This window comes from Dendrobates tinctorius, unplaced genomic scaffold (assembly GCF_039654945.1).
Source record: "Dendrobates tinctorius isolate UK_male_01 unplaced genomic scaffold, ASM3965494v1 ptg000028l, whole genome shotgun sequence".
NCBI lineage: Eukaryota > Metazoa > Chordata > Amphibia > Anura > Dendrobatidae > Dendrobates > Dendrobates tinctorius.
The window spans coordinates 5,319,808-5,347,035 of NW_027361696.1; the positions used below are offsets into that span (position 1 = coordinate 5,319,808).

At 45.3% G+C, this 27,228-nt stretch overlaps 1 protein-coding gene across 15 annotated transcripts in view; it reads right to left on the bottom strand.

The window, feature by feature from the left end:
* LOC141085046 (protein CEPU-1-like) overlaps positions 1-27,228 on the bottom strand; it is a 1,055,154-nt gene that overhangs the window by 366,498 nt on the left and 661,428 nt on the right. For 4 of the 15 annotated variants that reach the window (XM_073570037.1, XM_073570036.1, XM_073570030.1 and 1 more), the window contains one exon: positions 295-536. The exons of 6 other annotated variants lie outside the window; for them this stretch is intronic. The gene's annotated coding sequence lies outside the window, so the exon portion shown is untranslated. Of the gene's footprint in view, positions 1-294; positions 598-1,116; positions 4,518-27,228 lie in introns of those variants that run through there. 5 more of the 15 variants (XM_073570035.1, XM_073570034.1, XM_073570031.1 and 2 more) reach the window with 5 other exon arrangements.

Genomic DNA, 27,228 nt, shown 5'->3' on the forward strand with positions numbered 1-27,228 from the left:
AACTATCCTGTGCAATCATGATTGTAGAGATATTGCAGTTACCACATGGATACGATCCAAAAGTCCTTATTCCGTGATTCAGTTTGGTCGTAGGACGTTGATAATGACTATGACAAAGGTCATCCCTGAGATTTTTTGGTCGTCTAGCCACCAAACTAGGGTAAGTCGAGACGTGAAAAGTCACATGGTATTGCTTAGTAGTATACCCCAAATATTTGTCAAAATTTCCCGGATTCCAGACCATTGGTTGTTGAACGTGGTAATCAAAGAGAGGGGTCTATTAGAATCACGTACCTTTTTTGTAAAGAGGCTACGTCTTTCCTTGGTCAGGGCATGTTGTAATGCTTTTGAGATGACCTTTTGTGGATATCCTCTACTTTTAAAGGTTTCTTGCCTGATTTATAAATTCAGAGCTGGAACTACAATTTTTCATGAGCCGGAGGAACTGGCCTTTTGGAATACCATTCTTCAGATGGTATGGATGGAAACTCGTGTAATGCAGTAAACTGTTGGTTGCTGTGGCTTTGCAGAAGAGACTACAGGAGAACCGAGAGTTCACAATTGTCAACATAATGTCCAGAAAATCAATTGAAGTATCTGAAATGACAGATGTAAGTTTAATATTCAGTGCATTACAATTTAGACAATTGATGAAGGTCCTGCAATCATCCAGGGAGCCTGTCCAAAGCAGCAAAATATCTTCAATGTAATGTTGCCAAGTTAAAATTTTAGATACAAAGGCCTCATGTTTAAAGACCGTCAATTCTTCCCACCACCCAAAGAAAAGGTTGGTGTAAGAGGGCGCATATTGAGTTCCCACTGCTGTAAGACGTTTGTCTGTAATATTTCCTGTCAAAGACAAAATAATTTTTGTCTAAATTGAAATATAAGAGTTCCAGAATGAAATTGTCATGTTCTACATTTCTCCTCGGGTGTTTCTCAAGGAAATATGTGGGACGGCCTGCATACCTAAATCATGTGAGATGCTCGTTGTCATGCTCGCCATGTCTGTCATGTCTGCCTTGTCTGTTTTGCCTCAAGAATCCCTGGAGCGGTGTGCACGCGCATCTCGTGTCTGCTATCCTGCATGTTCCCTAGAACAGTGTGCACACTCACCTCATGTCTGTTAAGCTGCAGGATGCCTGCGTTTCTGCTCTGCCTTCTGTGATCATCTCGTCATGTCTAGCATTCCTGATCATGTGTCCTTCCTATGTTCTAGCATAGGCTGGTTCTGCATTCTTCTCTGCATGTCTGAAACCCTGATCATGTGACCTTTCCTAGGATTCTACACTGTCCGGTTCTGCAATCGTTTCTGCATGTCTGAAACCCTGATCATGTGACCTTTCCTAGGATCCTGCATTGTCCGGTTCTGTAATCATCTCTGCAGGTCTGAAGCCCTGATCATGTGACCGCACTCTGTGATCCTGGAGGATCTGAACTGGAAGCTCTTCCCTGGTCCTGACCTGGAAGTGGTGGTGCTAGGCCCTATATCAGACCGCCCCTTCCTATGCTCAGGGCCTGAGTATTGTGTTGCTTCTCTGCATGGCTGCTTGGTCTGTGGGGTTGCTCCCTCTAGTCTGTGCCCTTGCACTCTGCTCTGTCGTGCGTCTCTGCACACGCTCCGTGCTCGTATTCCGTCTCTTGTCTCGTGCCTTGTCTAGTGTTTGTCCTTCGTGTTATGTTTTGTCTTTGCCTTGTAGTCCTTGTTTGCTCTGATTCTGTTCCGTGTTTCTTTTCATGTTTCCCGTCTCGCTTTGCGGCTTCAGGTACCCCTCTCTGTACCATGTCCCTGACATGTCTCCCTACACGTGCAGGCCTCAGTCTCTGTACCCTGTCCCTGACGTGTCTCAGTACACGCGCAGGCCTCATCTCTGTACCCTGTCCCTGGCGTGCCTCTCTGCACGTGCAGGCCTCCGCTCTGTACCCTGTCTAGTCTCAAGGTTGTCCCTTGGCCCGGCTCTGGGCTTCGGCCTACGCTCTGCTGCTAGACTCTGTCCCTGACGTGTCTGTCTACACGTGCAGGTCTCCGTTCTATCCCTGTCCCTGATGTGTCTGTCTACACGTGCAGGCCTCCGCTCTGTACCCTGTCTAGTCCCAAGGTTCTCTCTTGGCCCGGCTCTGGGCTTCGACCTACGCTCCACTGGTAGACTCTGTCCCTGGCGTGCCCCTCGGTACGCACAGGCCTCGCCTTGTACCTTTCCCCTGGCATGTCCTTTGCATGCGCAGGGTCCTGTCTACTACTCTATGCCTTGTCTCTGATACTTCGTGCGCTTTTGCACTTTTCGTACTAGGCTTTGCCGTGCTGTCTGCACGCCTCTCTGTCCTGTATCTTTGCCTAGCCCTGCCTTGTGGCAACGTGCACGTGCCTGGTCGCCTGTGCCTGCCTGGTGTGCCTCAGCCGTGCCGCCTCTAGCCGTGCTCGCCTGTGTGCCTCAGCCGTGGCCCCGTCCAGTGCTATAGTGGTTTCCGGCTGCGTGGCCGCAGCGGTGCCGCCTCTAGTCATGCCCGCCTGCTTATGCCATCGTCGGTACCACCTGCCGGTGCCCCCAGCTGTGGTCTCCGTGCTCCCTTGTACGCACGCTGGGTCTCGTACTGTGCCTTTCCGTGCTACTCTTGCACAAAGCCTTTTGCCACTTTTGCTCTGCTCTGAACCCTAGTTTGCCTGCTGGATTCCGTAACCTGCCGACCGCTGCCAGAGCCCCACACCTAGATGACTGCGAGCTGATGTCTGTAGCCTGATTCCTGGACCCTGTCGGTCGATGCCAGCACCCCGGATTCCGATGCCATTGAACCCGTCCCTGTGCTCCTCCCTGGCGTGCCCTCAGCATGCGCAGGTCTCCGTCCTTGTACCCATCCCTGGCATGCTCCTCAGCATGCGCAGGTCTCCGTTCTGTGAATCTGATCCTGGCGTGTCTCCTTGCACGCACCCTGTTTTGGCTCCTAGTTTGTCTGCCGGATTCCTGAAGCCAGCTGACTACTGCCGGAGGTCTGGAGCCAGATGTCTACACTCTGATGCCTGGACCCTGTCAGCCCTTGCCAGCCTTCCGGAGTCCGATGCCTCGCACCCTGCCTTGGACTTTGGCGTGCCCTGGCACGCACCTTGTTATATGGATTCTGTGTGTTCATGTTTTGCACCTGTTTTACCTTGAAGAGTTCCTCATGCCTTGGACCTTGGCTTGCCCTTGCACGCATCTTGCTTTGTGTTCTTTGTGTGTTCACCTTTGCACCTGTTGTACCCTGAAGTGTTCCTGAATGAAGTTTACTTGAACTAATGCCTTGTCTCGCCTTGCTTCCTGAGCCGGCCGTCTGGTCCAGCAGCCGTGGTGGCTCACCCCCTTGGTCTTGCCCCTGACACTCCCTGTATAGGGGGTGGTTCCTCACTAGGTCAGCTCGCCCTAGGTGGGTGGGTGCCACGGCCCAGAGGGTCCACTCATTCAAAGAAAAACGACTCAGCATAAGCTGATGCTCGTCACACTCGTATAAAGGGATTTGACATCCAGACTGACAAGGTAAGTGTTTTCAAGTATAAGGTCTTCCAAAACGTGCATCAGATGTGTGGAGTCCCTGGTGAAAAGATCTCAACGTAGTGACAAAAGGTTGGAGGAAGTGGTCAACATAAATACAGGGCCGTTTGAAAAGGCAACCGATGCCAGACACTATGAGCCTACCTGGTTGTTCCTTTAGGGATTTGTGAAAAAGTTATAAAAAAGGTTATAAAAAGTTGGAGTCATTGGATGCGGCATGGTCAAAAAATCTGCTTTTTTGTCATAGTATTACCCTGTAAGGCACTGTTAATAAGACAATCAATTTTATTATTAAAAAAAGGCTATGGGGTCAGAGGGTAGAGTCAGATAACATTCCCCCACCAAGAAGTTGATGTATTGTTTCCTTAAGATATTGATCATGGGGCCAGAGAACTACATTACCTCCCTTATCTGCTTCACGGACCACAAATTCACTGTTGTTTTTCAGTTTCTGTAGTGCTTTTCTCTCATCTTTGCTGATATTATTCTGTTTGTTCAGGTCCAATCTAAGGTTGCCAATGTCGTTACAGACCTTATCAAAAAACAACTGGACTGCAGGAAATAAGGAGAAGGATGATGTGGCTTGTGAGGGTAAACGCCTGGAGAATCTTTCCATGGTCTTGGAGGCTTCATTTCCTTGTAATAACTCCTGGAGATCCTGGAAGACTTGTTTCTCATTGTCAGGAAAGGATTCAAGGAGAGACGGTTGATGATATAAAAGTTTGAAAGTTAATTGGCGACAAAAAAATTGGATTTCCAGAACAGATAATACATATGCTGAGAGGTTAACAATCTGTAGATTACCTTCAGACGATATGCAACCAGTTGGAGAATTCATCGCCTCTTGTTGAACCAAATCTTCCTCTGGTATAACAGAAAATATTGGAGTCCGGCTCAACAGGACTGGATTTTCCTTTAATTTTTATTTTTCAAAAGAAATGATAGTGAACACAAAAGAAAATTTTCATGGTCTACATGACCCAGTTAACGCGTTTCAACTGCAGTAAGCATTCTTACTCATGAGTTATGAGTAAGACTGCTTAATGCAGTCGAACCGCGTCAACTGGCTCATGTCAACCATGAAAATGTTATTTTGTATGCACTATAATTTATTTTGAAAAAGGAAAATCCAGTCCTGTTGAGCCGGACTCCAATATTTTCTGTTATCCTTGATGTGAGACCAGGGCGAGGCCGGTGTCTGAGACCATGGTGAATGAGCATAGAGCAACTGGGTGAGCTGGTATTTTTATACTTCCTCTGGTATGGTCGGTGACCAGTTTCTGTAGCCTCTGCCTCTGATTGATTGCTGTTTTCCTTCGGCCCATCCTGAGGCGTCTTCTGCGACGCTGGGGTCCAAGAGTAAAAAAAAAAAAAGAAATTGCTCGATGAAGGTTCATGTCTTAATGTTGGTTCATTCACATTTATAGACTCCTACTGAAGTCCAGTTTGTCCCTATGGAATTTATTTCTTTTTCTAGTGATTACCTCTTTTTCAAACAGGTCAATCATAATTTTAAGTTTTTGCTGAAAGGGGCTCACTATAGTGTCTTTATCAAAGTTAGTGAGTTTGTGCTCACATCTTTTGATATCTTTAATCTTATTCAGCAGGATCTGGTCATGTTCTATAAGCATGTCAATAGCATTTAGCTAGTCCCGATTCCCAGGTCTTTTGGAAGTCAGGAGTGGCTTCCCATGCTGGGAATATCTGCACTCGTAGGCAGCGGGGTATAAAACCATATTTTAGTCAAAGATTTATGTAATATAATAATTTTGAGAGATAAGGTAGGAAATCCAGGATCCTTGCCAGGACCAGCCACTATGCTGTTGGAATCACTGTCAAAAAGACCCAATATGCCCTATTACTCCAAGCTGTCTCTCTCGTTGAAAGATCCATGGTAAGTATGGTACTAGATGCTTAACACCAGTTAATATTGATAAATCCTGATAACCCCTTTCTGACATCAGATGTAATATTTTGTCCATGTGAACCGGGCCAATTTGACCATGGACGGAATATTACGTCAACGCGGTCGGCTGTGCTCATGGGGGTGCACGGCTGATCGCCGCTGGGGGTCAGCTGATTCTGACAGCTGACACCCAGCACTAGGTGCCAGATGATTCTGACAGCTGACACCCAGCACTAGGTGCCAGGAGTGGTCACAGACTGCTCCCGGCACTTTAGCCCCCAAAATACTGCGATCAAACAAGATCGCAGCATTCCGGGAGCCAGCCCAGGGCCGACAGTCCCTTTGCCTCTGGATCGGAGATCCCGCATCGTGACGCCAGGTCCCGATCGTTGCAATGGTGAGCGGATGTCGTAATGACAACATCCGGGTTACCAGAGTTGCGAAACTTGTTGATCATGTGCAGTGCATGATCAGCAAGTCTCCCTGTCAGTTCAGCACTGACAGCTTCTATGGCATGCAGATGCTGCTTCACCTGCATGCTATAGAAGCGATTAGCATGCAAAAATGAGTTTCCCACAGTGGGACAAAGTAAAAAAGTTAGGGAAAAAAAAAAAAAAAAATGTAATTGTAAAAATATAAAAAAAAGTCAAAGTCAAAATAAATCGATATACAGTATATTGTATCACTAAATAAAAATTTGAATGAAAACAAAATCTAAACAATAAAAGTATACATACAGTGCCTTGCGAAAGTATTCGGCCCCCTGAAACTTTTCAACCTTTTCCCATATATCATGCTTCAAACATAAAAGATACCAAATGTACATTTTTGGTGAAGAATCAACAAGTGGGACACAATTGTAAAGTTGAACGAAATTTATTGGTTATTTTAAATTTTTGTGGAAATTCAAAAACTGAAAAGTGGGGCGTGCAATATTATTTGGCCCCTTTACTTTCAGTGCAGCAAACTCACTCCAGAAAAAATTAATATTTGGTATCTTTAAAGCATGATAAGTGGGAAATGGTTTGGGAAAAGGTTCAAAAGTTCCAGGTGGGCGAATACTTTCGCAAGGCACTGTATTTGGTATTGTCGCATCGGCAACGACCCGACCTATCAAACTGTCCCACTAGTTAAACCCTTTAGTGAACACCATTAAAAAAAAAAGCAAAAAAACCCCCACAAAACAATGCATCATACCGCCGAGCAAAAAGTGGAATAACATGTGATCAAAAAGACAGATATACTGTGTAAGTAAATATGGTACTGCTGAAAACGTCATCTTGACCCGCAAAAAGCGAGCCACCCACACAGCTCCATCAGTGGAAAAATAAAAGCTATAGCTCTCAGAATAAAGCGATGTAAAAATAAAAACTATTTTAGAAAACAGAATTTTAGCCCCACCCAATGACTAAGCATCTTTAATTTCACCAGAGCGGTTTTAAACAAGCTGAGCTGTGATTGGTTGCTATGAGCAACAGTTTTCCCACACCAGAAAACATCTCAGCAGACACTGACCGGGTGGGAGAAGTCTAGCATCCCTGGGAACATAAGCTCCCAGCCATTGTCTGCCCCCCAGAAAGGAGCAGAGAACACATGACAGAAATGAATCACCCCCTCCCTGCCCATATACCCATCACACATCCTCCATTCCATAGGCACATCTTCCCTCTTAAAGGGATCTCCGGTATGGAAGTTAGGGCAAATCCATTCAACGCTCTGGTTCTGACGCCAGGCCTCTCTTAACCCCTTCATGACCCAGCCTATTTTGACCTTAATGACCTGGCCATTTTTTGCAATTCTGACCAATGTCCCTTTATGAGGTAATAACTCAGGAACGCTTCAACGCATCCTAGCGATTCCGAGATTGTTTTTTCGTGACATATTGGGCTTCATGATAGTGGTAAATTTAGGTCGATAATTTTTGCGTTTATTTGTGAAAAAAATGGAAATTTGGCGAAAATTTTGAAAATTTTGCAATTTTCAAATTTTGAATTTTTATTCTGTTAAACCAGAGAGTTATGTGACACAAAATAGTTAATAAATAACATTTCCCACATGTCTACTTTACATCAGCACAATTTTGGAAACAACATTTTTTTTCGTTAGGAAGTTATAAGGGTTAAAAGTTGACCAGCGATTTCTCATTTTTACAACAAAATTTACAAAACCATTTTTTTTAGGGACCACCTCACATTTGAAGTCACTTTGAGGGGTCTAAATGGCAGAAAATACCCAAAAGTGTCACCATTCTAAAAACTGCACCCCTCAAGCTACTCAAAACTACATTCAAGAAGATTATTAACCCTTCAGGTGCTTCACAGGAAGTAAAGCAACATGGAATGAAAAAATGGACATTTTAATTTTTCCAACCAAAATTTTATTTTAGCATCAGTTTTTTCATTTTCACATGGGAAACAGGATAAAATGTATCCTAAAATTTGTTGGGCAATTTCTCCTGAGTACACTGATACCTCATATGTGGTCATAAACCACTGTTTGGGCGCACGGCAGGGCTCAGAAGGCAAGGAGCGCCATTTTACTTTTTGAATGTAAAATATGCTTGAATGTTTAGCGGTTGCCATGTCTTGTTTTAAGAGTACCTGTGTGCCTAAACATTGGAGCTCCCCCACAAGTGAGCCCATTTTGGAAACAAGACCCTCCAAGGAACTTATCTAGATGCATAGTGAGCACTTTGAACCCCCAGGTGCTTCACAAATTGATCTGTAAAAAAAAAAAAAGTACTTTTTTTTTTTTTTCACAAAAATTTTATTTGGCCTCAGTTTTTTCATTTTCACATGGGCAACAGGATAAAATGGATCCTAAAATTTGTTGGGCAATTTCTCCTGAGTACATCAATATCTCATATGTGGTCATAAACCACTGTTTGGGCGCACCGCAAGGCCCGGAAGGGAAGGAGCGCCATGTGACTTTTTGATTGGAAAATTAGCTCCAATCGTTAGCGGACACCATGTCGCATTTGGAGAGCCCCTGTGTGCCTAAACATTGGAGCTCCCCCACAAGTGACCCCATTTTGGAAACTAGACCCCCGAAGGAACTTATCTAGATGTGTGGTGAGCACTTTGAACCCCCAAGTGCTTCACAGAAGTTTATAACGCAGAGCAGTGAAAATAAAAAAATAATTTTTTTTCCTCAAAAATGATTTTTTAGCCCGCTATTTTTTATTTTCCCAAGGGTAACAGGATAAATTGGACCCCAAAAGTTGTTGTCCAGTTTGTCCTGAGTACACTGGTACCCCATATGTGGGGGAAAACCACTGTTTGAGTGCACGGCATGGCTCAGAAGGGAAGGAGCGTCATTTGACTTTTTGAATGGAAAATTAGCTCCAATCGTTAGCGGACACCATGTTGTGTTTGCAGAGCCCCTGTGTGCGTAAACTTTGGAGCTCCCCCACAAATGACCCCATTTTGGAAACTAGACCCCCTAAGGAACTTATCTAGATGCATAGTGAGCACTTTGAACCCCCAGGTGCTACACAGAAGTTTATAACGCAGAGCCGTTAAAATAAAAATATTTTTTTTCCCTCAAAAAATAAATTTTTAGCCTGCTATTTTTTATTTTCACAAAGGTAACAGGATAAATTGGACCCCAAAAGTTGTTGTCCAGCTTGTCCTGAGTACGCTGGTACCACATATGTGGGGGGGACCACTGTTTGGGCACACGTTGGGGCTCAGAAGGGAAGTAGTGACGTTTTGAAATGCCGACTTGATGGAATGGTCTGTGGGCGTCATGTTATGTTTGCAGAGCCCCTGATGTACCTAAACAGTGGAAACCCCCCACAATTGACCCCATTTTGGAAACTAGATCACCCAAGAAACTAATATAGATGTGTGGTGAGCACTTTGAACCCCCAAGTGCTTCACAGAAGTTTATAACGCAGAGCCGTGAAAATAAAAAAATATTTTTTTTTCCTCAAAAAATTATTTTTAGTCCACTATTATTTTCACAAGGGTAACAGGATAAATTGGACCCCAAAAGTTGTTGTCCAGTGTGTCCTGAGAACGCTGGTACCCCATAAGTGGGGGGGGACCACTGTTTGGGCACACGTTGGGGCTCGGAAGGGAAGTAGTGACGCTTTGAAATGAAGACTTGATGGAATGGTCTGTGGGCGTCATGCTACATTTGCAGAGCCCCTGATGTACCTAAACAGTGGAAACCCCCCACAAGTGACCCCATTTTGGAAACTATATCACCTAAGGAACTAATCTAGATGTGAGGTCAGCACTTTGAACCCCCAAGTGCTTCACAGAAGTTTATAACGCAGAGCTGTGAAAATAAAAAAATATTTTTTTTCCTCAAAAAGTGATTTTTAGCCCACTATTTTTTATTTTCACAAGGGTAACAGGATAAATTGGACCCCAAAAGTTGTTGTCCAGTTTGTCCTGAGTACGCTGGTACCCCATATATGGGGGGGGGACCACTGTTCGGGGACACGTTGGGGCTCGGAATGGAAGTAGTGACGTTTTGAAATGCCGACTTGATGGAATGGTCTGTGGGCGTCATGTTACGTTTGCAGAGCCCCTGATGTACCTAAACAGTGGAAACCCCCCATAAGTGACCCCATTTTGGAAACTAGACCCCCCAAGGAACTTATCTAAATGTGTGGTGAGCACGTTGAACCCCCAAGTGCTTCACAGAAGTTTATAACGCAGAACCGTGAAAATAAAAAATCTTTTTTTTTTCCACAAAAATATTTTAGCCCCCATTTTTTTATTTTCCCAAGGGTAACAGGAGAAATTAGACCCCCAAAGTTGTTGTGCAATTTTTCCTGAGTACCCTGATACCCCATAAGTGGGGGTACACCACTGTTTGGGCACACGTCGGGGATCGAAATGGAGGGAGCACCGTTTGACTTTTTGAACGCAAAATTGTCTGGAATAAATGGTGGCTCCATGTCGCGTTTGGAGAGCCCCTGATGTGCCTAAACAGTGGAAACCCCTCAATTCTATCTCCAACCCCAACACACCCCTAACCCTAATCCCAACCCTAATCATAACCCTAACCACAACCCTAATCCCAACACACCCCTAACGAAATCCCAACTCTAACCCTAACCACAAGCCTAACCGTAATCCCAACCCCAACCCTAATCCCAATTCCAACCCTAACCCCTAGTCCAACCCTAACCCCTAGTCCAACCCTAACCCCTAGCCCAACCCTAACCCCTAGCCCAACCCTAACCCCTAGCCCAACCCTAACCCCTAACCCTAGCCCTAACCCTAGCGGAAAAAAAAATTATATATATATTTTATTTGTCCCTATCTATGGGGGTGATAAGGGGGGCGATGATTTACTTTTTATTTATTTTGATCACTATGAAAATTTATCATAGTGATCAAAATAAATGAATGAATCTGCAGCGTTGCAGATTCGATTCGGCGCACTGTGCATGCGCCCGCCATCTTGCAAGATGGCGGCGCCCATGACGCTGGACGGCAGGACACCGGGACGGATAGCGGGAGGTCGGAGGCACAAAGGAGGGTGAGAGTGGGTGATCGGAGGGGCGATCGGAGGGCTGGGGGGGGCGGAGGGGCAGGTCATGACGGCGGCTGCCGATCGGTGCCGTCAGACGGTGGCGGCAGCCGATCGGTGCCGTCAGTCGGTGTGGGGGGGGGGGTCGGGTCTCGGTGTCCAGCCATGTCCGATGCTATTTCAGCATCGGCCATGGCTGGATTGTAATATTTCACCAATTTTCATTGGTGAAATATTACAATCGTTCTGATTGGCAGTTTCACTTTTAACAGCCAATCAGAGCGATCGTAGGCACGTGGGGGCTAAGCCACACCCCCAGGTGTTAACTCTGAAGGGTCCTGTGTGTGCGGGTCGGGTGACCTTTCAGTGACCCCGGTCACCCGACCCGCAGGGGGGCTATTTATAGCATGACGCCTACGTAGGCGTCATAGGTCGTTTGGGCACTGCTTTTCATGACGCCTACGTAGGCGTCATAGGTCGTGAAGGGGTTAAAGGGATCCCCGGTATGGAAGTGAAGGCAAATCCATTCAGCGCTCTGGTTCTGATGCCAGGCCTCTCTTAAAGGGATCACCGGTAAGGAAGTTAGGACCGTTCCACTCAGCGCTCTAGGTTCTGACCCCAGGCTGACAGGATGATGTGAGATATTAGTGGTTGTAGTCCGATGGCTCTGGCTGACGGGATGAAGTAGGATATTAAGGGTAGTAGTCCGGTGGCTATGGCTGACGGGATGATGTGGGATATTACAGGTAGTAGTCCGGTGGCTCTGGCTGATGGGATGAAGTAGGATATTAGGGGTAGTAGTTCAGTGGCTCTGGCTGACGGGATGAAGTAGGATATTAGGGGTAGTAGTCCGGTGGCTCTGGCTGACGGGATGATGTGGGATATTAGGGGTAGTATTGCAGTGGCTCTGGCTGACGGGATGATGTAGGCTATTAGGGGTAGTAGTCCGGTGGCTCTGGCTGACGGGAAGATGTGTGATATTATAGAGAATGTGGCTATGTGGAGTGGGTGGGGCTATACACATATATTCCTATTCATTATAATTTGTTATAACCGTAGTTAGTTACCATGCTTGGGCAACTCATAGTATATAATATATAAAATGAGAGTGTGTGTGTGTGCGCGCGCGCGCGCGCGCGTGTATGTATCGGCCACGCCCATTCCACTTAGCAACCAATCACTAAGCATCTTTCATTTCACCAGAGCTGTTTAAAAGAAGCTGAGCTGATTGGTTGCTATGAGCAATAGTTTTCCTTGTAGACAGTTGTTGTTACTGAGGCCTATTATTCTTATTTCTATGGTGCTATCGTCCTTCTGTAAAGCTGGAAATATCACGATTTATTACCGTGCCAACACAGACCACCCTCTGACAGAGACTGCAGGGGGAGCCCAGTATCACACAGGATAGGATTAGATACACAGCTCAGCAGACAGTATCACACAGGAAAGGATTAAATACACGAGATGATTAGATACACAGCTCAGCAGACAGTATCACACAGGATAGGATTAGATACACAGCTCAGCAGACAGTCACGCAGGATAGGATTAGACACACGGCTCAGCAACAGAATGTGCCAAAGGAGAGGACATTTTCATTCCAAGAATTCTACTCATTCCATCTGATTTGCCTTTTGATTTTAAACACCTGCAGTTTCCACTTCGACTAGAATTTGCAATGTCCATTAACAATGCTCAGGGACAGTCCTTGAAAGTAGTAGGGATCAATTTGCAATCTCCATGCTTTTCTCGTGGTCATCTTTACATGGTCTGTTCAAGAGTTGGAACTGCCAAAAATCTGTTCATCTTTGCACCGAAAGGAAAACCCAAAAATGTTGTTTATCAAAAGGCTCTTGAATGAGTTGAAAATAAAATACTATCAATACTTAGGCAATCGTTTAGTTAATTTGTGTTGCAAATCTTTAGTGTTGAATATATGATGTGAAATGTTTTTATGTGCAATATAATAGTCATAATTTGTTATAACTAACCATAGTTACTGTGCCTGGGCAACGCCGGGCTCTTCAGCTAGTAAAAATAAAAAGAAAAAAAAAAATTAAAAAAAGCAACAATATACCACCAAGGCTGTAGAGTCTGAGTCGATGCTCATTTTGGTGGAGTCGGTATAAAATGGACCGACTCCTAAAATATACAATAAATTGGGTACAGTAATTCAATGCAGAATGTGCTGAATATTTTTTTCATATGCAAATTGCCTCTTCAGAAAGAAAGAGGACTTTTACTTTACAGCGCCACCTATTGGTAGTAGCGATCCTACAAGTCACAATCAACCCTTTAACGAGTCTTGTAATATGACTTAGGATAAAAGCCAAATCAGAATCTCAATTTCCAGACACGGTGTTAGGAATTTGGGAAAGTCATGAAATGTCCTATAAATGGCTGTTCTATTCCTCTGTACCAAAAAGAATGAAAGCCGGGTAGCACACAGACTAACACTCCTTTTTTTTTTTTAGCACCAGTCAGGTACACCTCATAGCTGCCCAAAAGGACGCCCAGGACAGGCATTGATCGTCTTCAGTAACACATCAGCATCAATTGATAATTGGAATAAATAGACTGCATTCATCACCACATCTTCTTAAGGTGCAGGCTTTATTTTCAAGTGTAGTGGTGCGCGGTATGAAGTTCTGCAGCAGCTGAGGTGTGCAGTATGAGGTTCTGCCCCCCCTAGGTTTGATCCTGGCTACGCCCATGGTGTGAATGTAGCCTGAGGATCCAGGGTTTGTCTTAGCTGAGAAAAGTCATATTATATATATATATATATATATATATATATATATATATATATATATATATATACACACTCACTGGCCACTTTATTAGGTACACCTGTCCAACTGTGTGTTAAGACTTAATTTGTAATCAGCCAATCACATGGCGGCAACTCAGTGCATTTAGGCATGTAGACATGGTCAAGACAATCTCCTGCAGTTCAAACCGAGCATCAGTATGGGGAAGAAAGGTGATTTGAGTGCCTTTGAACGTGGCATGATTGTTGGTGCCAGAAGGGCTGGTCTGAGTATTTCAGAAACTGCTGATCTACTGGGATTTTCACGCACAACCATCTCTAGGGTTTACAGAGAATGGTCCGAAAAAGAAAAAAAATCCAGTGAGCGGCAGTTCTGTGGCCGGAAATGCCTTGTTGATGCCAGAGGTCAGAGGAGAATGGGCAGACTGGTTCGAGCTGATAGAAAGGCAACAGTGGCTCAAATTGCCACCCGTTACAACCAAGGTAGGCAGAAGAGCATCTCTGAACGCACAGTGCGTCAAACTTTGAGGCAGATGGGCTACAGCAGCAGAAGACCACACCGGGTACCACTCCTCTCAGCTAAGAACAGGAAACTGAGGCTACAATTTGCACAAGCTCATCGAAATTGGACAGTAGAAGATTGGAAAAACGTTGCCTGGTCTGATGAGTCTCGATTTCTGCTGCGACATTCGGATGGTAGGGTCAGAATTTGGCGTAAACAACATGAAAGCATGGATCCATCCTGCCTTGTATCAACGGTTCAGGCTGGTGGTGGTGGTGTCATGGTGTGGGGAATTTTTTCTTGGCACTCTTTGGGCCCCTTGGTACCAATTGAGCATCGTTGCAACGCCACAGCCTACCTGAGTATTGTTGCTGACCATGTCCATCCCTTTATGACCACAATGTACCCAACATCTGATGGCTACTTTCAGCAGGATAATGCGCCATGTCATAAAGCTCGAATCATCTCAGATTGGTTTCTTGAACATGACAATGAGTTCACTGTACTCAAATGGCCTCCTCAGTCACCAGATCTCAATCCAATAGAGCATCTTTGGGATGTGGTGGAACGGGAGATTCGCATCAGGGATGTGCAGCCGACAAATCTGCGCCAACTGTGTGATGCCATCATGTCAATATGGTCCAAAATCTCTGAGGAATGCTTCCAGCACCTTGTTGAATCTCTGCCACGAAGAATTGAGGCAGTTCTGAAGGCAAAAGGGGGTCCAACCCGTTACTAGCATGGTGTACCTAATAAAGTGGCCAGTGAGTGTATATACATACATACATACATATACACACACACACACACACACACACACACACACACACACACATACACACACGCATACATATAAAGTACAGACCAAAAGTTTGGACACACCTTCTCATTCAAAGAGTTTTCTTTATTTTCATGACTATGAAAATTGTAGATTTACCCTGATGGCATCAAAACTATGAATTAACACATGTGGAATTATATCATTAACAAAAAAGTGTGAAACTACTGAAAATACTGTATGTCTTATATTCTAGGTTCTTCAAAGTAGCCACCTTTTGCTTTGATTACTGCTTTGCACACTCTTGGCATTCTCTTGATGAGCTTCAAGAGGTAGTCACCAGAAATGGTTTTCACTTCACAGGTGTGCCCTGTCAGGTTTAATAAGTGGGATTTCTTGCCTTATAAATGGGGTTGGGACCATCAGTTGTGTTGTGCAGAAGTCTGGTAGATACACAGCTGATAGTCCTACTGAATAGACTGTTAGAATTTGTATTATGGCAAGAAAAAAGCAGCTAAGTAAAGAAAAACGAGTGGCCATCATTACTTTAAGAAATGAAGGTCAGTCAGTCCGAAAAATTGGGAAAACTTTGAAAGTGTCCTCAAGTGCAGTAACAAAAACCATCAAGCACTACAAAGAAACTGGCTCACATGAGGACCTCCCCAGGAAAGGAAGACCAAGAGTCACCTCTGCTGCGGAGGATAAGTTCATCCGAGTCACCAGCCTCAGAAATCGCAGGTTAATCGCAGCTCAGAATAGAGACCAGGTCAATGCCACACAGAGTTCTAGCAGCAGACACATCTATACAACAACTGTTAAGAGGAGACTTTGTGCAGCAGGCCTTCATGGTAAAATAGCTGCTAGGAAGTGACAGGCAACAAGCAGAAGAGACTTTTTCGGGCTAAAGAACACAAGAAATGAACATTAGACAGGTGGAAATCTGTGCTTTTGTCTGATGAGTCCAAATTTGAGATCTTTGGTTCCAACCACCGTGTCTTTGTGCGACGCAGAAAAGGTGAACGGATGGACTCTACATGCCTGGTTCCCACCGTGAAGCATGGAGGAGGAGGTGAGATGGTGTGGGGGTGCTTTGCTGGTGACACTGTTGGGGATTTATTCAAAATTGAAGGCATACTGAACCAGCATGGCTACCACAGCATCTTGCAGCGGCATGCTATTCCATCCGGTTTGCGTTTAGTTGGACCATCATTTTGGATCGCCGGCAGAGCAAGGGAGAATGATGACAGCAGTGTTCAGCACCCGGCGGCGGCGAACAATGCTTAATGTAAGGCTTCTTCCCCGGCGTTGATGTATGTCACATGGATGACATGTGCAGGACATTTTATGGCCCGTGCGGACATTATAAAGAGGACATGTCAGCGTGTTTTGCCCACGGACACACAGTTCGTGGAAACACACTGACATGTGCACAGATCCCTTCACTTGAATAGGCAAATAACGCTCCGCTCCTCCAGAGTCTCTCCACATGGCTAAATAGAACTATACAGCCACATATGGGGTATTGAACCGTTCAGTAGAGATTGTGGGACAAATTTTGCTGCCATTTTTATCCACTTCTTGTGTGAAAATGTCAAATCTGGCTAAAACAAAATTTTGGTGGTAAAAATGTAGTTATTGTATCCTCACTGCCCAATAGTATAAAATTCTGTGACACATCCATGGTGTCAATATGATCACTGCACCCCTAGATGAATTCGTGGAGAGGTGTAGTTTGTAAAATGGGGTCACTTATTGGGGGGGGGGGGGGGGTCTGCTGTTTTGGCACCTCATGGGCTCTCCCAGTGGGTCATGGCACCTGCAAACCTAACAGTAAAATCTGGCGCTCCTTCCCTTCTGAGCTCTGCCATGCGCCCAAACAGTGGTTTATCCCCACATATGGGGTATCAGCGTACTCATGACATATTGCACAACAACTTTTGGAATCCAATTTCTCCTGTAACCCTTGGGAAAATAAAAAATTGGGGGCGGAAAGATAATTTGTGTAAAAAAAAATATGATTTCATATTTTTATAAACTTCTGTGAAGCACTTGGGGGTTCAAAGTGCTCACCACACATCTAGATAAGCTCCTTAGGGGGACTAGCTTCCAAAATGGTGTCACTTGTGGGGAGTTTCCACTGTTTGGGCACATCAGGGGCTCTCCAAACGCGACACGGTGTCCGATCTTAGTGCCAGCCAGTTTTGCATTGAAAAAGTAAAACGGTGCTCCTTCCCTTCTGAGCTCTGCCATACGCCTAAACAGTGGTTTATCCCCATATATGGGGCATCAGCGCACTCAGGACAAATTGCACAACAACTTTTGGCTTCCAATTTCTCCTGTTACCATTGGTAAAATAAAAAAATTGGATCTGAAGTAAAAAATTTTGTGAAAAAAAAAGTTAAATGTTCATTTTTTTTTTAAACATTCCAAAAATTCCTGTGAAGCACCCAAAGGGTTAATAATCTTCTTGAATGTGGTTTTGAGCACCTTCAGGGGTGCAGTTTTTAGAATGGTGTCACTTTTGGTTATTTTCTATCACATAGACCCCTCAAAGTGACTTCAAATGTGATGTGGTCCCCAAAGAAAAAAAAAAAAATGGTGTAAAAATGAGAAATCGCTGTTCAACTTGTAACCCTTGTAACAAAAAAATTTTGGTTCCAAAATTGTGCTGATGTAGAGTAAAAAAGAGGGAAATGTTATTTAAGTATTTTATGTGACATATCTCTGTGATTTAAGGGCATGAAAGTTGGAAAATTGATAAATTTTCAAAATTTGCGCCAAATTTCCGTTTTTTTTTCCACAAATAAACGCAAGTCACCACATATGTACCACATACCCTTTATATATATTCAGGGAATTTTTGATCCTATACTTGGTGAGAAAATAGAGCTTGACCCTTTAAACAGTTGCCGGAGTACTCTTATAATGGTGTTCATTGGTATTATTGTATGTTATTAATATTTTTGTACATGTTATTTATTCATGCATCTATGTCTGCAGGGCTGGACTCCATTTATGGGTGTGTATCTCAAGAGTCTATTTTTAATTATTTTTAGTTTTTTGGTTCTTGTATACGCCAATACATTTTGATATTTTCACTGGTGGTCCCTGATTGTTAGCATGTTTGTTTCTTTTCTCTATTTTGCCTACTCAGACAGTCGCACGCGTGCGACAAGCTACGCGCCAGTCACCCGCGTGCGGCAAACTACACGCCAGTCACCCGCGTGCGGCAAACTACACGCCAGTCACCCGCGTGCGGCAAACTACACGCCAGTTGGTAACTATTGTGCGGAAAACTACGAGCCAGACGGTCCCGTTACGACACTACTCCTAAGTACAATAACGGTAACTACTATAATACTGCCCCTATGTACAAGAATATAACTACTATAATACTGCCCCTATGTACAAGAATATAACTACTATAATACTGCTCCTATGTACAAGAATTTAGCTACTATAATACTGCTCCTATGTACAAGAATATAACTACTATAATACTGCCCCTATGTACAAGAATATATCTACTATAATACTGCTCCTATGTACAAGAATTTAGCTACTATAATACTGCTCCTATGTACAAGAATATAACTACTATAATACTGCTCCTATGTACAAGAATATAGCTACTATAATACTGCTCCTATGTACAAGAATATAGCTACTATAATACTGCCCCTATGTACAAGAATATAACTACTATAATACTGCCCCTATGTACAAAAATATAACTACTATAATACTGCCCCCTATGTACAAGAACATAACTACTATAATACTGCCCCTATGTACAAGAATATATATACTATAATACTGCTCCTATGTACAAGAATATAGCTACTATAATACTGCTCCTATGTACAAGAATGTAACTACTATAATACTGCCCCTATGTACAAGAATATAACTACTATAATACTGCTCCTATGTACAAGAATTTAGCTACTATAATACTGCTCCTATGTACAAGAATATAACTATTATAATACTGCTCCTATGTACAAGAATATATCTACTATAATACTGCTCCTATGTACAAGAATTTAGCTACTATAATACTGCTCCTATGTACAAGAATATAACTACTATAATACTGCTCCCTATGTACAAGAATATAACTACTGTAGTGCTGCCCCTATATACAATTGGACAATTATGTCAAAAGGTCTTTAATGGGCAGCATGAGCATGTTCCTAATTAATCCATAAAAAATGCAGGTAAAAGGTCTGGAGCTGATTACAAGTTCAGATTTTGCATTTGTAATCTGTTACTGTGAACCCACAATATGCAGATTAAAGGGATCCTGTCAGCAGGATTGTGCACAGTAACTTACAGACAGTGTCAGGTCAGCACTAGTTATGAGCGAGTGTGCTCAATAAGTTTTCAGAGCATGCTCGGGTGATCTCCGAGTATCTTGGGTGTGCTCATAGATTATGTTTGTATCTCCGCAGCTGCATGATTTGCAGATGCTAGACAACCTGAACACATGCAGAGATTGCCTGTTTGTTAGGGCAGGATTCCCCAACTCCAGTCCTCAAGGCCCACCAACAGACCATGTTTTCAGGATTTCCTTAATATTGCTCAGGTGATAATTGCATCACCTGAGCAATGCAAAGGAAATCCTGAAAACATGACCTGTTGGTGGGCCTTGAGGACTGGAGTTGGGGAACCCTGTGTTAGGGAATCCCCACATGTATTCAGGCTGTCTAGCAGCCGCAAATCAGGCAGCTGTGGAGACACAAACAATCCACGAGCATGCCCAAGATACTCGGAGATCACCCGAGCATGCTTGGAGAACTCAAGTAATGCGCACACTCGCTCATTGCTGCTCAGCACCATACTGAAAAAAAAAAAAAAAAACAACCTCCTGCAGGCAGGTGCTGGCTGTGGCATAATTGCACGTGTACTTTCCTAGTAATCACTGTTCTTGATGTTATTTAGCAAGTACAAAAAAAAATCAAATTGAAAATCGTGCCTGTGCGGTAGCAGCTATCGGTTCTCTATACACACTGATAGTTGCTGCTGCGCAGGTGCAGCGAGTGCCTTTTTTTGTATGTACAGGTATTCATTATGCAAACTATGGAGCGGGTCAGTGAGGGATGAGTGACCTGTCAGCAGGTTGCATTATGAACAGGTAATTTGAGCAACTCATGAAGCCCTTCCCACAGCACCGCCCAGTAGCACGAGAATATCAACTAAAAACTGAAACTATATATAAGGCCTGTTTCACACTTCCGTTTTTGACCATCAGTCAAGATCCGCCGATTTAAAAAAAAAAAACGGATCCGCCATTTTTCTTGGCGGATCCGTTTTTTTTCCTCATAGACTTGCATTATCGGCGGATCTTGACGGATGGTCGTCCGTTCGATCCGCTTTTGTACGGATCCGCCGAGATTTTTGCGTCCGCTCAGTGACTCGGACGGAGCATGTAACTTTTTTTGTTGTCCAGATCCGCTATTTCCGGATTTAACCCGCATTTCTGTCTGGCAGCTGGATAAAATCTCTCTCTCTCTCCTTACCACTCCAGCGAAATCTCCCACATCACGGCTGCTGCTCCCGTATGTCCTTCGAAGCTATTCATGTCACGGCCCCAAGGCTCCCGGAGAACACTACATCACCGGTATTTTTTTTTCATTTTTTTCCTAGGCGCGGTTCCTTTAAATTTTCACCATCGGCGGATCCGTACATCCGCCGATCCTCTGCCACACGTTTGTCAGTCCGCCTGCGGATCCGTTTTCCGCTATTTTGGCGGATTTGGACTGACAGAAAAAACTGAAGTGTGAAACAGGCCTAACACAACAACTACAAGACAGATTTCATCACCTGGTATCAGTGTAATCAGTATAATGGTGCCAACCTGACACTGTCTGTAGTTACTGTGCAGAATCCCAGTGACAGGTTCCCTTTAAGGAAGAGAAACAGACCATCATTAGGCTGAAAAAAAAATAATAGTAATAGCAGGAATGTTAGGAGCAGTTTGATACATTCTGAAAAGAAAAAAAAAAAAAAAGCAGTGAGGTGGAAATTCATGAAGATCTGGATGTTCCCAAAAAAACACCAGTGGTGGATGATTGTAGAATCTGTCCCATGGTGGGGAAAAACCCTTCACAACAGCCACCCAAGTGAAAAACCCTCTCCAAGAAGCCCATGTCTCAGTATTGAAGACCACCATAAAGAGAAGACTTAATGAGAGCAACTACAGTGGGGTCACCATAAGGTGCAAACCATTAATCAGCCAGAAAATGGAGGAGCAGGTGCCCCATAATGCGCTGCATGGCGGACTATGTGGTTGCCCATAATGCGCTGCATGGCGGACTATGTGGTTGCCCATAATGCGCTGCATGGCGGACTATGTGGTTGCCCATAATGCGCTGCATGGCGGACTATGTGGTTGCCAATAATGCGCTGCATGGCGGACTATGTGGTTGCCCATAATGCGCTGCATGGCGGACTATGTGGTTGCCCATAATGCGCTGCATGGCGGACTATGTGGTTGCCCATAATGCGCTGCATGGCGGACTATGTGGTTGCCCATAATGCGCTGCATGGCGGACTATGTGGTTGCCCATAATGCGCTGCATGGCGGACTATGTGGTTTCCCATAATACTGTGTGGCGGACTATGTGGTTTCCCATAATACTGTGTGGCGGACTATGTGGTTGCCCGTAATACTGTATGGCAGACTAGGTGGTTGCCCATAATACTGTATGGCGGACTAGGTGGTTGCCCATAATATTGTATGGCGGACTATGTTGACCCAATTGGCAGAATGTGGAGCTTTTATCCCCATTAGACTGGAGTGCCATGTCTGACTTGACCACTGATCCATTCATTCCCTCAGTGGCTGCACTTGTTTTTTTATAGAAGCCCCAAAGAGAATGAATGGAGCTTCGGTCAGATATCCGACCTGCCGCTCCATTTTAAAATGGGGATTAGTGTCCTATCAGGGATAAAACTTCCTCATTCTTCCAATCGGTGCAGTTTCTAATGGTCGGACCTAAGTAATCACCTATCCTGTGGAGCCCATGGATCGGTGATAACTTGTTTTAACCAAAGAACCCCATTAATGTAAGCTACTGTAATTATACATCCCAGTTATGGGGGCGCACAGTAGATGTGCAGGAGCCACCTGTGTTTTACAGCCGTGGTTCCACTATAATGGGGATAACGACTGACAGATATTTGCATATAACTGTAGGGTGGGCCCCTAGAGTCCATTCCCCTGGTGGGCCCCAGACACCCCAGTCCGACCCTGGTGGCATCCATGGCCTCCAGACTTCAGGTCATCATTGCTGCAAAACCTCACACTGGAGGAAACCAGCAATGGCGACGTCCATGGCCTCTAGATTTCAGGCTGTCATTGCTGTATAGGGTTCTCTACAAAGGGTTAAACATTGACATTTTATTTATGGGAAAGTAAATTTGTCTAATTACTTGTGAGCCCCTGAAAGGAGGAGACTGTAGAAAAATGGCTGCACTGTCTAATGTATATACAGGAGTGTATATAGTAGTGTGATATATTTACAGTATTGCACACATTGTAACAATGTCAGGTAGGCTAGGGTTAAGTTCAGGCTTTGATTAGTGCACTTGGATAGCTCTGCATATAACCGGGTTAGTTGTTCTCCTTAGTCAGATGCTGGAGAAGCTGACCAGACTGAATGTGTCTTGGAGATTAGAAGTCAGAAACCCGCTCTGAGAAGAGCCCGAATTAGCCGAGTGCAGAGAACTGCAAGTATCACTGGTTATTATGGACAATAGCTGCACGTGTGACCAAGCTGGGGCTAACCGAGCCGTGTGTGAGTAGCCAGGTCTGTTCTGTTTAAACAATGCTAAGGATTGAGGCTATGTGCACACGTAGCGTTTTAAAACGCTTACTAAAAACCGGACTCCTTCCCAGAAATCGCGCGGTTTTTTCCACGCGATTTCACCGCGATTATGTTCGCGATTTTGCCGCGATTTTCGCGTGCGATATTCAAGCACTTTCCAAGCGATTTGAAGCATCGCTTGGAAAGTGATTGACAGGTTGGTCACACTCGTCAAACATAGTGTTTGACAAGTGTGACCAGGTTTTTACTATTGAGGCTGCCTATGCGGCATCAATAGTAAAAGATAGGATGTTAAAATGCTAAAAAAAAAAATAAAAAAAAAAATCGGGGTATATTTACCTTCCGGCGTCCCGCGCTGCATTCCCGGGCCTCAGCTTTCCCAGTAATGCCTTGCGAGACCTGTGATGAGGTAGTCTCGCGTTGCTATAGCGATCTCGCGAGACCGCTAGAGTCACGCGAGACTACGTCATCACAGGACCTTGCCGCAAGGCATTACTGGGAACGCTTAGGCCGGGAATGCATCGCAGGACGCCGGAAGGTAAATATACCCCGATTTTTTATTTTTTATTCTTTTTTTTACAGGGGTATGGTATCCAGGGCCTGGAGGACAGTCTCCTCTCCTCCACACCGTGGGTACCAACCGCACATGAGACGCTTAACTTCCCGCATGGTGGGCATAGCCACATGCGGGAAGTAAGCGATTCTCATGCATTCCTATGGGTGCGGAATCGCGGCAATTCTTTGCGATTCCGCACAAAGAATGAGCATGCTGCGATTTTTTCCGCGATGCGATTCCGCCGCGCTAAAAAGCGCAGCATTAGCACAGCATGTGCGGAATGCCATAGGAATGCATGGGGGGGTGTTCTGTACAAGATTTTTAAGCGTTTTTTTCGCGCCGAAAATCGCGGCAAAAACGCTTAAAAATCGCTACGTGTGCACACAGCCTTAAGGTTTATGACTTTGATTTGGGGATGTCTAACCTCTGGAAAGAAATAAGAACTGCAGGTTCTAACCAAAGCTGCATTGCCTGTGTGAATGCTAAGTAAAGCCTAATAATGCCTACGAGAGAGCGTGAATCCATAATATACAGTATATAGTGGGGATACAGGGGGCCGGGGTCTCAGGTGTGGACAGATATTCTTGTTATGCTCTGTTCTATCTTATTTCTTGTCCTGACCTCTGCCTTCTTCCTGACTTTCTCCCACTCTCAGCTTCTTGTCTTGTGAGGCTGATCGGAGAACAAACGGCTTTAATTGTTCCTGATGTAAATGTGCAGTCCTGGCGGGAGATTGCCTTTATAAACTAAATCGGAAGCATATAACGTCCCCCACAGGGTGTGTTCCCCAAACAAAAGGCACAGAGAGCAATTCATAGGGAGGGAGGTAGCAGTCAGGGCCATCTCGGCGAACCCAGGGTATGATCACCTCAGGACCTTACAGTACAGAGTGGAAGCTGAAGGACTGGTAGTGAAGATGTGAAGTAATTTATCAGGGGCACCCCCCATAAGTCGCCGGCAGCACATCATTATGGTGGCGCTCGAATCACAACATCCATGTCACCTCATTACCCCACTTATTTTTTGGCACAATATTGTGTCGTAAGTGCTTCCTCAACAGAACTCCTAATAGATGACTCCTGGGGTGCAGTCTCCACTCACCTCCACAATGGAAATTGCAAAGTTGCCCAGTCCAGGTACTCAACGCAGTGACCACAGCAGCAGTGGTCCAATATTGGCCAATGTGGGGGAGCCCCATCTGCTTATCACATGTTACATTACGAGGGATGGAAGGAATTTGTTAGTGAAAAAGTCCTTCTGAGCTACAGGGAACAAAGAGGATGAACTAGTATGTGGCCCTACAAGACCTTGTCTGACATGATCGCCTTGTGTTATAACTGACATGAAGTGCAGTTCCCACAGAAAGGGATATGTGAGGCCCCTGAACCCGCGCTACAGAATCCAGCGCTAACCAGACCAAAAAGAGTGCAGCAAAGAAAGGGTGACTCACTGTACACATGTACAGCCTGCAGAGAGGAGGTGCACAGGATCTACTTCACCGGCAGGGGGCCTCACTGTACACATGTCTACCTCTTTCCTGCAGGCTGTACAGGATCTACTTCACCAGCAGGGGGCCTCACTGTACACATGTACAGCCTGCAGAGAGGAGGTGCACAGGATCTACTTCACCGGTAGGGGGCCTCACTGTACACATGTACAGCCTGCAGGAAAGAGGTAGACAGGATCTACTTCACCGGCAGGGGGCCTCACTGTACACATGTACAGCCTGCAGAGAGGAGGTGCACAGGATCTACTTCACCGGTAGGGGGGGCCTCACTGTACACATGTACAGCCTGCAGGAAAGAGGCAGACAGGATCTACTTCACCGGTAGGGGGGGCCTCACTGTACACATGTACAGCCTGCAGGAAAGAGGTAGACAGGATCTACTTCACCGGTAGGGGGGCCTCACTGTACACATGTACAGCCTGCAGGAAAGAGGTAGACAGGATCTACTTCACCGGTAGGGGGGGCCTCACTGTACACATGTACAGCCTGCAGGAAAGAGGTAGACAGGATCTACTTCACCGTTAGGGGGGCCTCACTGTACACATGTACAGCCTGCAGGAAAGAGGTAGACAGGATCTACTTCACCGGTAGGGGGGCCTCACTGTACACATGTACAGCCTGCAGGAAAGAGGTAGACAGGATCTACTTCACCGGTAGGGGGGGCCTCACTGTACACATGTACAGCCTGCAGGAAAGAGGCAGACAGGATCTACTTCACCGGTAGGGGGGCCTCACTGTACACATGTACAGCCTGCAGGAAAGAGGCAGACAGGATCTACTTCACCGGTAGGGGGGACTCACTGTACACATGTACAGCCTGCAGGAAAGAGGCAGACAGGATCTACTTCACCGGTAGGGGGCCTCACTGTACACATGTACAGCCTGCAGGAAAGAGGTAGACAGGATCTACTTCACCGGTAGGGGGGCCTCACTGTACACATGTACAGCCTGCAGGAAAGAGGTAGACAGGATCTACTTCACCGTTAGGGGGGCCTCACTATACACATGTACAGCCTGCAGGAAAAAGGTAGACAGGATCTACTTCACCGGTAGGGGGGGCCTCACTGTACACATGTACAGCCTGCAGGAAAGAGGCAGACAGGATCTACTTCACCGGTAGGGGGGCCTCACTGTACACATGTACAGCCTGCAGGAAAGAGGCAGACAGGATCTACTTCACGGGTAGGGGGGCCTCACTGTACACATGTACAGCCTGCAGGAAAGAGGTAGACAGGATCTACTTCACCGTTAGGGGGGCCTCACTGTACACATGTACAGCCTGCAGGAAAGAGGCAGACAGGATCTACTTCACCGGTAGGGGGGCCTCACTGTATACATGTACAGCCTGCAGACAGGAGGTGCACAGGATCTATTTCACCGGCAGAGGGTTCACTGTACACATGTACAGCCTGCAGACAGGAGGTGAACAGGATCTACTTCACCGGCAGAGGGTTCACTGTACACATGTACAGCCTGCAGACAGGAGGTGAACAGGATCTACTTCACCGGCAGAGGGTTCACTGTACACATGTACAGCCTGCAGACAGGAGGTGAACAGGATCTACTTCACCTGCAGGGGTCCTCACTGTACACATGTACAGCCTGCAGGGAGGTGGCATACAGTATCTACTTCGGCAGGGGGCCTCACTGTACACATGTACAGCCTGCAGGAAAGAGGTGCAAAGGATCTACATCAGGGTTCTCCATCTCCAGTCCTCAAGGCCCACCAACAGATAATGTTTTCAGAATTTCCTTTACATTGCACAGGTGATGTAATTATCACCTGAGCAATATTAAGGAAATCCTGAAGACATGATCTGTTGGTGGGCCTTGAGGACTGGAGTTGGGGAACCCTGATTTACATTACAGGCAGAGGGCGTAGAAGGTGTATGGGAAGCCCTATCCCACTAGTAGGCAGCCACTTCTGAAAAATGTGTAAGGACGTGAATGTGGCATGCACCACAATGAATGACTTTAACTTCTGACATCAGACATGAAACACCTCCCTTTGTGTGACCAAGGCTGCACCATTTTCAAGCTCTTGGAGAATTGATCCATCGTGAGGATCATTTCCATTTTGAATAGATACCAAAGGGATTTTTATTAATTAAATCCATAAATGATGGCGGAAAGTTTAAGAACGTCTACAGTGCATGCTCCAATTCTCAGGGTACTCAGACCGCAGATCCATCAATCCTGGTCCTCAGGGATTAATGCAGCATAGATTTCCCACAATCCCATTACACTTCTGCTCACATTGACCAATTTCAGGCCATAGGACAGAGCAGGACAAGGGTAAATAATGACCCTTCTTTCTTCTCCCCGGCACACAGGCCCATAAAGGCTCACGCCTGATTATACAT